Here is an 18,251-nt window from a genome sequence, read left to right as displayed (position 1 = left end):
CACCTTCAAAACATAAGAGGGAGGGGAAACATGACAAAAAAGGGGAATGATTACTTAGTGCTACCTATTCCATGTCCCAGATACTGGCATAGCTATGGTTAGGAACAGTAAAATGATTTACATTTACCAACTAAGTGACCATGAGGAAACCTATCTAGCAAGAAGAGGCTGTACTGTGAGCTGGTGCATCAAATATGGGAATCATGGGACTGACAGGATGCTGGGCCAACACACTGGTGATGCACCCTCATGCATCACACACTACCTAGCAGATGATGTAATGGTAGCCCTTCCAGTTCAGGTTCCACCACCCCCTGGTCCAGATGGGGCCCTAATGTCAACATGGGTATAATCTGTCCCACCATGCATCTCAGGAAAACCTGACATCATGTAAAAGGCACACTTTGTAGTCCTGAGGTGATGTTGGGAGTTAGATGTACTGATCCACTTGTGCTAAGTGTATGCTGAGAAACTGCTAAAGGATCCTCAAGGAAAAAGTTTGTGAGATACCCAACGTGTCCCTGTCTTGTCTCTGGAAGATCCCTATTGCAAGTATAGTGAGCCCTTTACATACCATAATACCCACGGGTATAGTAAGGCTACATTATCCCCCTCAGACCATATCTGTGGCCATATAAACTCACCAAAGCCCTTAATAAATATCTCCACTTTAAATATATCTATGATTTCTTGATAAGCAAAGTTTAGCTTTGTCAGCTATCGCCTATATCTCCTTTTTCTTGGTCAGCAACCATTGCTGGTACAATTGATTTGGCACAGCTGAGACAAACTAAATGGGAAATATCTAAGGTGGCAACAAATGCAAGCAGTATTGTGGATTGCAAAATAGATAGAAAAGGTACAAATTTTGCAAGCATTATATGCATAGTGCAGAAATGCATAACAAACCAACTGTGAGCCACTCATGGTAAGAGGTTCTAATTTGCAAACTCTTCATTTACATCTCATTATTTCATTATTTGCATACCACTTTCTCAGGCTGATTGTTTGAGCTGCACCTAAGTGTATTTGATATCTCCATAGCTTGCCTTAGCTGCACTTAAGTACAGCCAGCACAAAACCCTGCTACACTTAAGCTCAACACCTACGAATACTACCCAATGTGTGCGTCTCCAACACTGTAATACAGCTCTTTTTTTAATTTAGGAAGACCTCATTATTCTAAATGTATAGTATAGTAGTTCACTCTTAAGGGACGTTGATAATTATTAATGTGAGTAAAATCAAGAATGCAATATAGCTCCTTTGAGGAAATGTGCTTTCTTCCACATTTCTTCATTAGTTTCAAGATATTAGTACATCAACAAACAATTCCAGTTGATCTGAATCCATCTCTGCAAGTTGCTGGAAAGTGACATGCTGCGTGCTGAAGTGTACAAATGTTGTTGCCATTTGAAATACCAAATCTGTACTTTAATTCATTTTTGTAGTTTATCTTGTAATTTTTAAGACTGCTAAAAACTTGGGAGTATTATGGTGACCACCAACATTTTTTTGTAGAAATATTTTTAAAAAATATTTTATGAGTCATTCTGTTTGTTCATCAAAATGCATGCAATAATTTTATTTTGTTCTATCCCAATTTATGAAAACCAAGTAGAAAGCACCACAGTCGAGCTGGATATAGGCAACAGTTTATTCAGTTCCAAACACCGAACACAAAGTGAAAAGACCCACACTCCTTCTTCTGATACAAAGGATGTGAACTAGTGAAGTGTAGATAAGAATTAGAGAATGTTTCTTTTCTGTGTATTTTAGATACAAAATTTCCATTATCTTTCTTGATATTGACATCTAAATATATTAGTTCCTGTGTGTCATATTTGTGGGTGAAATCCAAAAAATTAGTTGTTCCATTCAAATATTCAACAAATTTCATAAAATAAAATTTCATAAAAATTTATGAAAAGCATATATTTCTCAAAATACATTTCTGCACTATCCTAAGTTGAAAATGCTTCTACCTAAGAACAAATAGTGTACACTTCACTGTATGAAGCTATTGTGAAATGAAAAGAAACATACCATAGCATACGAAGCAAAAAAACTATAACGCTATAATATTGTAATGAAACTGTGCAGTTTAAATAAAGATTCATACTTTTGTCATATAAGGCTTGACAATGAATGTCTTGCATCATCGGATTTTGACTTAGTTTGTTTTATATTAATTATCAATTAGCAAAATTATTTTGGTATTAGGCCGATCAGAACAATAATGTTAATACAAGGCTGAGCAGAATGTGCAGGCAATGGATACAGCAAGGAACAGCTGACATGCCTTTATATGAAATTACACATTAATGAAGCAATTCTTAAACATATAAAACTATATTCACATGCTCAACTGGTAAAAAGAAAAGAAAATTCTGATCATAGTTGTGACAAAGAGGATCCTGCTTTCTGGAACGTACTAACACAAAGGCACCTTTAGAGCTCACACTTAGAAATGTGCAGGTACAGAAGTGCTTAGCCTGGGCTGAGGAGCACAAAATGATTTACTAATGTTGGCAATGAGAACTACACAATACTATAAGCCTGTATAACTTCAGTACTAAGTTTGCAGAAAAACAAAAGACTGCCCTTGTAATTTCAGATTTAAAACTGAAGGAGACTTTCTTAATTGTTTTGCTGCTAAACTTGCACATGATGCCAGAAAGATATTGAAATGCTTTTATTTTTCTTAACTTTGTGATTCCTCCCACAATTTATGTGGAATCTGTAGCCACTTCCTTCCATTTTGTATAAAAACACTGATGGTCTTAGGTTTGCTGAAACACGAAGTCTGAAGAATTTAATTATGCAGTTGTTTTGCTGTCAAACATACATTAAGTGATGGTTTGTTCGATGATTGTGGCCTTTAAAGTCATTCCAAAAGTATTCTGTAATGCTAAGCAAATTAAGGACACAATCTGGTTTTACCATCAGTACATACATTTAATTGTAAATCCGTGCCAATCTAACTCTGTTTACATTTATAAACAGGATATTTGATATTATTAGTTTTTTGGTGAAGAACAGAAGATATGCAGTGTAAACCTAAAGCAAAAAGGCAAATATTTAAACTGTACAGGCCATTTGGGAGTAAGTTGCCTTTGATGGATATGCATTTTTAGACTGTTTTCCATTGAACCAAACATATATGTTAGTATTTTACAGAAATAATCAGACAAAGAGGGTAAAGGAGTAATAGAATTCATATGCTGCGCAAACCAAAACACAAATGAAATGCTATAGGAGTTAGAAACCTTAGATGGCAAAGGAGTTGGTCAAACTCAAAAAGAGTTTAAAGAAGAATATGTTACAGCTAAGACTTGAACCACCTGTTTTACCATTAAACTACCCCTGCAAAAATACACATTTCGTTTGTTTCTTCACTTTATGTAAAATTTGATAATGTAAGTGTTCACTCTGATAGGGATATATATATATAAATAAATATATATATATATATATATATATATATATATATATATATATATATATATATATATATATATATATATGTATATATATGTAACACACACACCCACACACACACACACACACACACACACACACACACACACACACACACACACACACACACACTGGAAGTTCTATGAATGTAACTCCATTTTTAGAGTATGATAAATTTTAAAGCAGATAAGGACAGAAACCATTTGTTTGAAATGTGCAATTAGTATGTATAAGCACATATAAACTGATTGTGTATATCCTTGCAAAAATATACAGTGGAATTCAATAAACTCTGTGTAGGCTTTGCACGAAGCCTACACAGAGTTTACATTTGTGAGCGGTGATGCCCGGTAAGCAGCAGCGCACCTTGCATATTCATGCCGAGCACCACATTTAAACGTAAATAAGCAAGGTTTCATGGCTGGCAACAGTGTTTCCTGCCAGAAAACCATGTAAGCGAACAGATAGCACTCCTGTTTAAATCAAGTACTGAAGGTTCACAGTTTTGCACGGAATGCCTCAATGATCACCAGGGCTTTACAGATAGCTCTCAGTCTTTTAGTGCAAGACATCTGAACAAAGGCCAACATAATGGGGGACAATGACCCACAAACAGGGACATATTTAACATATTTTTCCTATAGGGATGTGCTAGAATAACCAGGGGTTTGTGTTAAGATACGTGTTCTGAAGGATTTGAAGTCTGAAACTCAAATGTATGTAATTATTGAGTCACATCAGTCCTAAGATCATCCCAGTGATACGGCAAAACAATCACAAATTTGATAAGGAACATATCTGGACAGTCTGTGAAAATCTGGACAGTTGAGATGTATGAATGTTAACTATATGGTCCAAACACAGTACAGGACAGTGTATCTACAGTGCAGTGTATTGTGAAATCACATGCCTGGCATTCTGTACTGATGCTGTGCAAATGATCTGTAAGGGTACATGGACTGCCATAAATAAATACCCAGGGTAAGTGTGTGTATTGAATAAGGACACACATATGAATTGTAGGAATGAACACAGGGAAGAGGACAGGTGAAACTCCCTCATGTACAGCAGATGAAGGCACATCAATGGAGAATGGTTGTAGTAGCAACAAAAATCACATATCAATATGGTACAGTAGGGACTGCACAGTGAAAATGTGTATTATATGACTGTCACAAAAGGTGACAGAACAATAGGGAACATATCTGTGTAAGATAATCATCCTTACATGAATAAAGCAGAGGACATCTGTCAGGGATGTTACATACAATTGGGGTAGGATGCATATTGTGAAGCTGTGCTTTGATTTGCCTGAATATGAGTGTAATCTCAGCAGAGGTCTCCACCAAGTGGGATATAGGTAAAGACTCATAGACAACATTAAAAGAAGCAACCACGATCATGGACAATATCAGAATAATATCCCCAGTAATCCCATCCCTCTGACATAACATATGTGATTTGGAGAGGTCAGAGATGATTCTGTACAAACACACTTGTACAACTATTATATGTCCACACTCTATGAGGGTAATCACGCACACTGCCTTGGCACTGTAACATCTACTGAAGGTGTTAGGAGGGACACTGGTATACCTGTATGCAACATTATGAGCAATACAGGCTAGTTGACTGCTATGCATGGCATATATATATATATATATATATATATATATATATATATATATATATATATATATATATATATATCATCATTCTCTTTCGGCTTTTCCGTTAGGGCCACAGCGGATCATCTCTTTCCATTTCTTCCTATCCTCTGCATCTTGCTCTGTCACACCAACCGCCTGCATGTCCTCTCTCACCACGTCCATAAACCTTATCTTAGGCCTTCCTCTATTCCTCCTACCTGGCAGCTCCATCCTTAGCATCTTTTTCCCAATATACCCATCATCCCTCCTCAGCACATGTCCAAACCAACGCAATCTCGTCTCTCTTGCTTTGTCTCCAAACTGTCCAACATGAGCTGACCCTCTAATATACCGATTCCTAATCCTATCCATCCTAGTCACACCGATTGCAAATCTTAACATCTTTAACTCTGCCACATCCAGCTCTGACTCCTGCCTTTTTGTCAATGCCACTGTCTCCAACCCATATATATATATAGAGAGAGAGAGAGAGAAATAGCACAATCCTCACTGTCATGAATGTAACCCATGCCATTGGTGTTGTTAGACACCTATGTATGTACTGTGTGCATCAACAGAACAGGTAGCACATATGCATTTGATGTAACACCTTGATGGGAGTTCTGGCCCATTAGACAGTAGTGTTTATGCCTCAAAAAGAATACCTATGTATGTCCAGTAAGCTGCATGACAGCTCACTGTGGCAAAGGTGGTACACCAGTTATAAATCAGTGGAAGATGTGTAGCAAGGTGCATGAAGAAGGGTACATTGTACTCAGTTATTGGTGTGATGAAGTCTGGGAACTATGGGGGTATTATGGCCTCTGATGTGGATGTCCTTCACATACTCAGTACTTGTGCAACATACAAGGAAGTAGTCAGCACTATGGCCACATGTTGGTGGATGTTCCATTTACCCTCTACCCCAGGACACAGGTCACATACCTACTGCCCTGATTATAGGATTCGATGTCCACATTATATTTGGGCTGTGTGTTTGTTTTCCTGACATAACAAATCCCCTCATGTTTTCTTGCCATTTCAGGTTTTGTCATGGCTGTGGCGACAATTCTTTTTATTATGTGTGGATACTGTCTGTATTATACTAATGTCAGAGTTGTAGTCAATGATTGCCCATAGTCTGTATTCCTTCAGGCAGCTGTTTGGATACAGGATTTGTATGTCATCTATAATGTCCGTCATTTACATAACGGACAGGAAAGGACCTAACAGACAGAGTGGGTCTATAGTACCAGATTGAACGTTTAGGTTGTTGAATACCTAAACATCGAACTGATAATATCAAAAGCCAAAAAACGCAAACAGTTGCTTTCACATAGGGAAAGAATTCCCTTGGCCATAAAAAAAACCTTTTAAACCCAAATGAAGTGGGGGCCTCACCCCAACACCCCCCCCTAACTAAATATACAACTCCGAGATCACTCTACATTGGACAAAAGGGCAAAATCCATATAACGCCCAAGGGATCTCTTTCCCTGTGTGAAAGCAGCCATGAGTGTTTTTTGGCTTTCGATATTACTAGTTCGATGTTTAGGTATTCAACAACCTAAACATTCAATCTGGTAATATAGACCCAATAGCTCTGATGTATAGACCTGGTCACTTCACACTTGTCAACATATTTAGATGCCATGTATAGGTATATATGGCCAAATCTGACAGTATTGAGTGAATACCTCTGTGTGAATTTGTGTAAAATGCCTTGAGATTGTCAAGTTAAAACGGATGATAGTGTTGTTGTCATGCATGCCCTCAATGATCTCTTTCATGACATCTAATAGAGGTAACAGACATGATGTAGCATTAACAACTCACACAGCTCTGATGCACACAGCCAGGATATCATGAGTGTCCATTTAGAAAAGGTTCATGATGACATGTTTGCCTACCTTACAGATGAGTACAGTTAGGACATGTCTATACATGCATGCATTGGGTACTGTCCCTGTCCAACTCACATGGATGCATGTTGAATACATTTTTCTACAGCAACATAGTCTGCATGGATAGTGTGTTGAAGTGTGCATTAAACCATTTTAGGAAGGTGTATGTGATGAGTCATGCATAGGTGACCTGTGATGTTGTCACAGCCCATTGATTCTGTGTTATAGGCCTGGATGTAGATAAGACAGTGCATACTGGCTATGCTCAACTGGCATAGAGCTTGAACACAATCACCCATGCAGGGATCATTGAGAAAGTCTCCCAGCTGGAGATTAAACCTCATGTCACTAGATGGGTAAACAACTGGCTCACTGACAGAACGCACAATGTGAAAGTTGGTGAATCAACCTGTGCCAGTAGAGCTGTCACCATTGTTGTACCCCAGGGGTCCGTACTTGGCCCTTTACTGTTTGGAATCTATTCTTGACAGTTCAGGCTAAAGTATACGGCTTTTGGCTTACCGCATTTGCTGATTCTTGCATACTGGGTGCAATCATTGAGTGCACCTATGATGATAACATACTACAGGAGGAGCTAATACAGACAAATGATTGGCGACAAAGCCACACAGTCTACAAATAAATGCAGAAGTATGTCTTTATTTTGTCCTTCTGAAAAGTAGAATTCCATGCTAATTACACCATTGACAACAGTCCTGCTATGCTGAAACTCAGTGATGCAAGCACTGGGAATGCATGTAGATAGCAATCTAAACTTTGGCCACCAAGTGTCCACACTGGTATTGAAAGCCTATGTTGTGCACATCATAAGCCACACCATCATAGTCAGATCTTAGGATTGCATGACAACACTGTACTTGCACATCATCTGAACAGTAATAGAGTATATCATGCTGTCTTTTGCATGTATTTCACCAGACACATGCAGCAGTTGGGGAGACCACAATGATTTCTCACCAAGAAAACACAGGGCCTACAAACCATGCCATGATGTATGTGGATAGACCGAAATCTTTGTCACTGTACTCTGTATTTTATAGAATGACGTGACATCTGCCTGGCCGTCAGGCCAGTCTCTGATCCTGCCCTGGTGGGAGTAGTGGATATCCACAAATCAGATATAGCTGATGACATCAGCAGTGTCTGTTGAGGAGAATATGGTAATAACAGTGTCCCACATGCTGTTGTAAAAGTCTCTCTGTAATGTCACGCAAGAGCACAAACATACACACACACACACACACACACACACACACACACACACACACACACACACACACGGTTGACTGCAGTGAGAATGATACCCCTACCTATCTAAGTACAAAGACTACAGTCCTCTGCAGTTAAGGCAATAACCACAGCTCATGTGTGACTCGGAGTGTCTCAGACAACACTTTATAGCTGATGACATCAACAGTGTCTGTTAAGGTGAATATGGTAATAACAGTGTCCAACATGGTTGTGTAAAAGGCTCACTGTAATGTCAGGCAAAAGCACAAACAGACGCACCCAGTTGATTGCAGTGAGAATAAAACTCCTACCTATCTAGGTACACAGACTACAGAACTCAGTACTTTACTCAAGTGCCACAGCACAAGTCTCATATTTACAAGACTGCAGGTCAACTTACAGTGGATGACATCAGCAGCGCATGTTGGAGAGAAGACGTGGGGAGGCCTGCAGGAAATGGATGTGTAGGCATGTGCAACTATTAGAATACTGTCAATCCATGAGATTGGATTGGTAACTGTAGGATATACACTTCTGATCTTCAGGCTAGACACACAACACACAGTTAAATGCAGTGAGAACAAAACCCTTGCTTATCTATGTATGCAAACTACAGAACTCAGTACTTTACACAAGCACCACAGCACAAATCTGGCTTTTACAAGACTGGAGGTCAAATTATAGTGGGTGACATCAGCAGGGAATGTTGGATAGAAGATGTTGGTAGGCCTGCATTGATTCATAGCTTCATAGGTTTGTAGGAGGTTACTAACCTAATGACCCTAGGGCATTTATAAGCCTAGTTGTGTAAGAACTCAAGTACCTTTATTGAACATAGTTAGATGGTTGTTATTAGCAGAGAGATTTTATCAGCACCATCTGGTCCTGTCCATGAGGAACATAGGTGCCACACCAGGGGTGAATTTACAATCACCCATCAAGTTGTCAAGGTTCAGCTTAATAGGGTAATTGGGGACCACTGCTTCACATGCAGAGGGAACCATTTACAGAGGAGTGGCAATTGCTTGGAGACATAATCTGTTTCCCAATTGTGTTCTATTTATGTCACAGGCAAGGCTGAGATCCCTGGAGCAAGTTATGCAGATGTCCAACATTTCCAGAAGGGCAGGGTCTGAGTCTGCTCTGTAGGCCAGGCATAGGTTACCTCTCAGCAGTATGGGCGATACTGAGTACAGTGACAGGTCTTTCAGTTTTTCCATGTTTGTCATGTTTTGGAGGCTCTGGATTCTCTCAGTCACAAACCTCAGTGTTTTCTCCATTTGCTGCAGGTGTCTGGTGAGGTACAGACAGAGGAGGGCATGATACTCAGTTAGTGGTCAAATAAGGGTAGAGTACAGCAGAGCTATGACCTCTCTGGTCTTGGATGTGATGGCCTTATTTATGAAGTGCAGAAGGCAGAATGTGTGTCTCACCACTATGGATGCATAATGATTAAAATGCAGACTGCAATCAACATGTGTTCCCAAGTCTTATAACACTGTGTTTGAAATTAGAGGGGTACTATGTATATCTTAATTAGCAGGGGTACTTCATTTCCAAAGGGAGCAATGAGGTATTTTTTTGCTTTAAGGTTAAGTCTGTGAGTTTGGCAAAAATCATTTGTCAGTGTCAGCTACTTCTTTAATATGTTAACATAGTTGGGGGGACTCTATATGACTGCATCCAGCTGATAGTCACCTACAAACTTGGTAAGCCACAGGCCATATATCTTTGACTGGGTTTCAGGGAAATAGTTACCAAACAGTTGAGGGCCCAGCACAGATCCTTGTGGTATTCTACTGGTAAGTGGTCTAGTGATAAACTTGCTATCCTCAACTTTGACAGTGTGCATTCTGTTGGTGAGCCGGTTGGCTATCCATTTAGTAATGTATGAGTTAATCCCCCGATGGAAGAGTTTCTCTATAAAACCTGAATGGGGATAGTGTCAAAAGCGTTGGATAAATCAACATAGTGGTATGTCCTGTTATCCCTCATCTAGGACTTTGGGGTCATTATCAAAGAAGTTCACAATGTTTAATAAGCAAGATCTACCCTTGTCAAAACCAAAATGGGTTGGGTCAAGTGTTTAAGATCACCTATGTCCCTGTGGATAATGTCCATGCTGATCCCTTCCCTTGCCTTGCAGATAAGGCTTTTTAGGCTTATGGGTCAATAGTTCTAGTTCTGCATGTTGCCAGTTTGATGTGCATCGCATATCACACAACATGTAATATTAATATTGTAATGTAGGTGATATATGTGTGGAAAAAGTACTGAGACATCAGGGTTGCAGTGCTTGTGGGGAGGCAACACATGGCTGTATAGTAAATGTGTGAAATATTGTTATATTATGCCTTCAGTTTGTTATGCTTCCACATCTAATTTCACATCATACACAGGAAATGGACAGTAAACAGTAATAATACATAATAATATTTACTTTTCCATAGCGTGGAGAGCAGCAGGTTTGTGCAACAACTGGAAAAATGTTTGTGCATATGAGATACACATTTCCATTACTTTCCCTGTTTGCGTGTAGTTAAGCAGTGTGCAAATGCGAGCCACATTGCAAAAAATCTGAGAGTTAGTATGGAGTCTCTGAAACACACTTGCTGCTTAACTGACTCTGTGGCAGCAGGTGTAAATGCACTGACACATTTCTTTTTGAGCCCAGATGATACTGGGTTTGAATCCAGGTGTATCTAATACTTTTAAAGACTTTTAAATAAAATGTGATAATACAATGACATGAATTCTTTATAGTACATGTGTTGCTGTGTGGTGGCATAGTTCAGTGGGGTCAAGTGGCATTGTATGGAGATAACTGCAGTGTTACACCACCTCTCACAGTCATTGAGCATCAGTGCGCAATGTGAAACTCCATACAAACATAGAGGCCAAAAAGTGAAGGGATCCATTGCTTTTTCTGCTACTTATGTGTGTTACGTGTGATTTTATTTTTTGACCAGATTCTAGGTGTTAAAATAGGGTAGATAAGAAAGTGGTGAAATGAGGAGCAAGCAGGGAGAAGAACAAAGGGAAAGCAATAGAGGAATGTGCAGGAGGGAGGTAGTAAAGAATGATAGCTGTCCAATTCTTTAAAAGTATAAAGTGAAAATATGTACAGAATATTAACTGAATTTGGACAATGTTAGGGAAAGAGCATATTTCCCAAACCCGAGAATTGTGCGATGTCACACACCTGTCAAACATCTGTGTAGTCAGCTAAATTTTGTTGACAAAACAGATGTCAACCAAAAGGGGATTCAATGATTTTCAGTCCCCACATGCACACACACACACACACACGCACACACACACACACACACACACACACACACACACACACACACAGATATATATATATATATATATATATATATATATATATATATATATATATATATAGCTTTGTATATATATATATATATATATATATATATATATATATATATATAGTGTGCAGCAGTTAACATTGTCGGCTCACAGCAAGAGGTTCTCCCATTCCATTCTCAGCTAGAGTGCCTTCTGTGTAGAGTCTGCATGTCCTCTCCATAGTCGAGTGATGTCTAAAGACATGCAGGTAGGTACGTTCATGAATGGGTGTACCTTCTTGGAAGGCTGGGCATCGGGCTGGCAACTCGGCACCATAAAAATCCACTGCTAATCATTAGGGGACCACAGTTCCGCTAAGGCGACCCCTAACCGGGAAAAGCCGAAAGACATTTGGATATATCTATATATATATATATTTTTATATATATATATATATATATATATATATATATATATATATATATATTTTTTTTTTTTCAGAGAGAGAGAGAGTGAGAGAGAGGAGTATATATTGACATATAAATATGTAGATATAAATATATATAGATATAAATAACATCCATATCATCACACATCTTATTCTTTCCCTTCTGTCTCCACACAGCATAATGTCTGGAAAAGAAGACATATAAATGCAAATGCTCCTAGGGGAGAATGAAATCTTGTCATAAGCAGGCTATTCTTCTCCACAGCTGACAGATGAAAAGCTTGGAGGCATCTGACTGTCTCTACTGCAGCTGTGCCTGGCAAGATGCAGTTAATAAGTAAATGCTGTTGGTGACAAGGCTAGGGGCTACCAGCAGAATAATTACATGATTAGTGACAGTCTAAAACATGCTGTCTTTCTGGCCTAAGGAGAGCATGGCAACGGTAGGAGAACTGTAGGCCAAACCACCATTAACTGACATTAACTGAAATGAAGGAGTTCCCTGCCTTTGTGTATGGGGAATCAGAGATACTTTGTTATCCTATGGTGAGGTTCTGGAATGAGGCACAGAACAGCAGTGTGCTCCTAGAGTCTCCATTGGTGATGCCAGAGGTGTATATCAACAGGGATATGGTGAATGCGTACTGTTTAACTATGTAATATAGTGCATATCACTAAATGTAGTTTCCTAGGATGTTTAGAAACATCACAGCATCAAACAACAAGAGGACCTGTACAAGGTAAAGACTATCTTTTCACATTCTACCACTATATGCCATGCATATAATTTTTTCATTGGGAGTAAAGTAATAATGATCTGTCTTACTTATTGTCAGTATTTCTATTTGATGCCTTCACAGGCAATGTGCTATGCAGTTCCTCCACTATGGATATACCACTGTCTGATACTGATGATAGCTCTGACTCTGACAATAATGGAGGTGAACAGAAGGCATGGTCAGGGGGTATGGTGCCTGTGCTGGACACTGATAATGTATAATCCAGATCCCCACTCAGTCAGAGAACATGGTCTCTGTGCCTGTGCAAACAACCCCACATATACAAATTGACAATGTATGGCAGGTTGTCACTGACATATCTAACCAGGAAGGTATGTCCCATCTTGTGATGCAGGCCCGATTGCTAGAAACCCCTGTGAGCATGTGGTGAACAGATGTCATAGTTTTGCCCCACCCTGAACTAGCAGTCTTACTGACTGCAACACAGCAAATGTGCAGGGCCATCACAAAGTGACAGGCAGGCAACAGTGTAGTCTTTGCAGAGATGATATATGTTTTACAGGGTTTGCAGGATGATCTGGGTGACTGCATGTCATATGTGTGACATCTTAGATATGTTCGGTTGCCATCTGGATTGATTAAGGCCCTTGATTGGTCATGTGACTCACTTCTGGCACTCGTCACTTAGCCATTCCATGTCTACTTCAAATGTTGATGGTCACTGTGGATGTGGAAGGCCTAGGTCAGGCACATGCAGTGCCTCCACTTCTATCCCACCAGTTTTGTAGAGAAGTATAGGGGCAGACAAGGACATTCATGAGGACATGAGGATAATCCACTGAAACATTTGGTATGGCCCATCACTCACATTCATGCAGAAGGTCTACCTCTAGGCAAGGACTTGTTACTTCATGTGACATTCCAAAGAGAGGCTACTCCTGTGAAAGAGGACATGCATGGAATGCCTATGTTTCTCCTGTGGGTGCCCTGGATATGTCTATAAGACCCCATCACAGTGCTGCACAATCTGCTGAGGCAGTGTTCCAGTAAATGTACACATTCCACTGTAGTATCCAATTCCCCGTGGCTACATCATGAACTCATCACACAAATTTTATAATGATTTCAAAAGCAGGCACACATTTCTCTGAGGAGACACTGCACATAAATCTCATCCCCCCACCTGTGCAAAAAATGATAACTGTGACTTTCTCTTTGTATTTCTTTCTGTGGTTGCTTATGTTTGGAGCACACCTTGGCCAATCTATACATGGGCAAACACAGTCTGGTTGTAGGTTTGCATGAATCTCTTTTACTGTTATGTATGTAATTTAATCTAGCCCAAAGCTATAAGCCAGCCACTGCCTCTTGGCTAGTGCCACAGATCTGGCTTCATCTGGCATGGTTCTCCCCTGCTGCTACAGCTGCTGTTTCCCAAACTATCTCCTCATCTAGCTCACCCTTGATTACATACTGTGCTGAGACATGCTCATTCTGCATGTGCACTTCCTGCAACAGCTGTTTCCTCCATGTTATGTTATGTAACTTTTCACATACTGAGAATATCTTTGCACAAATGCAGGGTCACACTGAAGAGCACTGATGCATCCAGCTAATGAAAGGGTGCTTATAGCAGCCCAAACACATGCTCAACAATGACCCAGGTTTGTGAGAAGGCATAGTTGTAGCGATTGTTTGCAAATTTCTGATTGTAAAAAGAGAAATCCTCTGTATCCCTTGAAGTCTCAGAAAACCCACTATGCAACCTATACTGGGTTAAAAACAAACCAAGAAGAAACTTCACAGTGTGGAGGGTGTGAAGTTCACTTCCTAAATTATGTTATGCACTTAGTTCAAGTAATAAAAATTAAACTGTAAAATATGTTTAACATATGCTACAAAATAATCAAATAGAAAATAGTAGGTAGTCAACAGTTGACTTAGAAATGGAATATCCTTTATTGAAATACACAAACAAGCCATCCTAGTTGAGTATAATGAAAACCATCCAAACACATTCCTTATTTATATATAATCAAGTTGTTTGGAGCATGAGAGTAGCTACACAGGGTGGTTCTGTTAAAAGCAATAAAAGCATTCAAATCATTGCTTTAGCCAAGTCCCCCTTCCCGCTTAACACCATAGTGTAAACAGAGACTGTACTATCTGAAACTGAAAATGAAAAGCTGGAGACAAATTACAATCTAAGACCAGTTTATTAACACTTTGTATAGGCTAACCAACTAATCAAAACTTTATTAAGAAACTAAAAAAAATGACTGACTGACTAACAAAAAGATCTACAACTAGACATCTACCAGAATACATATTAATATACAACTTTTAATAAAGATTGATTTCAGATCAGATAAATACTTCATCAGGTTTGTGTGTCAAAAACAAATCATAATATGAATGGACGTGTATAGCTATACAACTGCAAACCTAAGTAGGATGAAAAACAAAAATAATTGCTAAGCTGGAAAGACAGTGATAAATGTTAAAAAAGAAAACACTAAGACCATGGGGATCTGTTAAAATATGGAATCTAGCTAAGAAAGCACTTAGTTTGAGTTTGCAAGAGTGCATTCAAGAGTAATTACAGCCTTTAAAACAGAAAAAGACTAGGGCCATGCTCATTGTGTGCACTGTCAGACTAGGCCCATGCTCATTGTGTGCACTGTTAAACTAGGCCCATGCTCATTGTGTGCACTGTCAGATTAGGCCCATGCTCATTGTGTGCACTATCAGACTTTCACTGCCTAAAAGGAAAAAGTGTAACAAAAGTATTCAGTTTAAAATCTAAAGTAGCATTTAATGTGGAGCCATCAAAAATGATCAATGTATACATGAGCCACCTAAAGTATGTCCTTTATAACATTGTAAGTCGGTGCTAAAAGAAGGAAACAGTGTTTGATATTTGCTTTTAAACACAATGTAAGCAAGTAATGTCAGCATTAATCAGTCCCATGGTCTTTTAATAGTCTTGTAAACAATGGGGCAATTTTCTGAGATCTAGTATGCTTTTTATGGAGCAATAATAATTAAGCCCTGGTTTTCTTCACGTGTTTCTAAAAGATTAGGGATGTCTCTTTCCAGTTCCAAAAGGTCCACATGGTCAATAATTTGAAATTTAAAGCCAGTGTGTCTTTAACTAAGAAAGCTGCAGGTGCTGAGCCAGTGCAGTATTCTTGCATTTAGCTCTAAAACCAACAGAATAGATGACTGTAACTCAAAGCAGGTGGTTTAGGACTGTATATCCTTTGCTAAGGGCCTAAAGTAGCTGATAAGTAGTGGCTGGTGGCAGCTCCCAGGTGTGTGTGTGTGTGTGTGTGTGTGTGTGTGTGTGTGTGTGTGTGTGTGTGTGTGTGTGTGTGTGTGTGTGTGTGTGTGTGGGTGCTGGCCAGGTTTTGGCTCAGCTGAGATCTCAATCCGGGATCTGGAAACCAGTCCCAGACTGACTGTGACCTCTGTGTGTTCTTAAGGGGAATTGCACTTTACTGTGTGTATACTTCTCATCCTCCCAGTGTGCACATTCCCCACTGTTGCCAGTGGTGAGGATTGAGGCTCCTTGATTACTGGGCCAGTGCAGGGCATCATGATCCTACTTAGGTTTTCAGTTGTATATCTATACACATGTTCATTCATATTATTATTTGTTTTGGGCACACAAACCTGATGAAGTATTTATGTGATGTGAAAGCGATCTTTGTTAAAAGTTGTATATTTATTAATATTTATTCAGGTACATGTTCAATGGTAGATCATTTTGTTAGTCGGTCAGTCGTTATTTTAGTTAGTTTCTTATTTAATAAAGTTTTTGATTAGTTGGTCAGCCTTTACAAAGAGTTAATAAACTGGTCTTGGATTATAGTTTGTCTCCAGCTTTTCAGTTTCAGTTTTAAATAGCAGTCTCTGTTCACACCATGGTGTTATGTGGGAAGGGGGACTTGGCTAAAGGAATGATTTTAGTGATTTGATTGCTCTTAACAGAACCACCCTCTCTAACTCCCTTGCTCCAAACAACATGGTTATATATAAATAAGGAACATGTTTGGATGCTTTCCATTATACTCAACTAGGATCACTTGTTTGTGTGTTTCAATAAAGGATATTCCATTTTTAACTCAGCTGTGGACTACCTACTATTTTCTCTTTGATTATTTTGTAGCACATATTTAACAGTTATATTTTGCAGTTAGATTTTTATTAAGTGAACTAAGTGCGTAACATAATTCAAGACATTAACATCACACCCTCCACACTGTGAAGTTTCTTCTTGGTTTGTTTCAAATTTTTGATTGGTGTCATTAACCATAAACTCCAGGGTATATCTGGCACCACCATTAAGATGCCCCAGAGGAATATCTTCCATCCCAAACCATTGATACAGGTTGCATGTGTACTGTATGTTGGAGTCATGGGTATTGTATGAGTGAACTGCAGACATGCTGCAGATTGTACACTGTGCATTACAGACCACCTGGCAGTTGATGGTGTGGTAACCTTCAGGCTGAAGAGGTACCTTCATCTTCAGCTTAACCCTCACTACTGGTAACTGACCCATGGTTTTAAACATGCTCTTGTTATTCCCTTAGGAAATACTTCCTCCCCTCCTCAGTCAATTACTATCACTCTATCTCTAATCTATGTCTCCTCACTTCTTCTTCTTCTTTTGGCTGCTCCCGTCAGGGGTCGCCACAGCAGATCATCTGTTTCCATTTCTTCCTGTCCTCTACATCTTCATCTGTCACACCAACCACCTGCATGCCCTCTTTCACCACATCCATAAACCTTATCTTAGGCCTTCCTCTTTTCCTGTTACCTGGCAGCTTCATCCTTATCATCTTTTTCCCAATATACTCTGCATCCCTCCTCAGCACATGTCCAAACCAATGTAATCTTGCCTCTCTGGCTTTGTCTCCAAACCTTCCAACCTGGGATGACCCTCTAATATACCTATTCCTAATCCTGTCCACCCTCGTCACACCCAGTGGAAATCTTAACATCTTTGATTCTGCCACATCCAGCTCTGACTCCTGTCTTTTTGTCAATGCTACTGTCTCCAACCCATATAACATAGCTGGTCTCACTACCTCTTGTAGACCTTCCTTTTCACTCTTACTGGTACTTGTCTGTCACAAATCACTCCTGACACTCTTCTCCACCCACTCCATCCTGCCTGCATTCTCTTCTTCACCTCTCTTCCACACTTACCATTACTCTGAACTGTTGATCCCAAATATTTAAACTCATCCACCTTTGCCACATCTGCTCCCTGCATCCTCACCATTTCTCTATCCTCCCACTCATTCACACACATATATTCTGTCTTAGTCCTGCTGACCTTCATTCCTTTTCTCTCTAAAGCATATCTCCACCTCTCCAGGGTCTGCCCCACCTGTTCCCTACTCTCACTACAGATCACAATGTCATCTGCAAACATCATAGTCCACGGGGACTC

Source organism: Protopterus annectens, chromosome 2.part0 (assembly GCF_019279795.1).
Source record: "Protopterus annectens isolate FY-2018-M chromosome 2.part0, PAN1.0, whole genome shotgun sequence".
In the NCBI taxonomy this organism is placed as follows: domain Eukaryota; kingdom Metazoa; phylum Chordata; order Ceratodontiformes; family Protopteridae; genus Protopterus; species Protopterus annectens.
Note: the sequence above shows the minus strand (reverse complement) of the source record.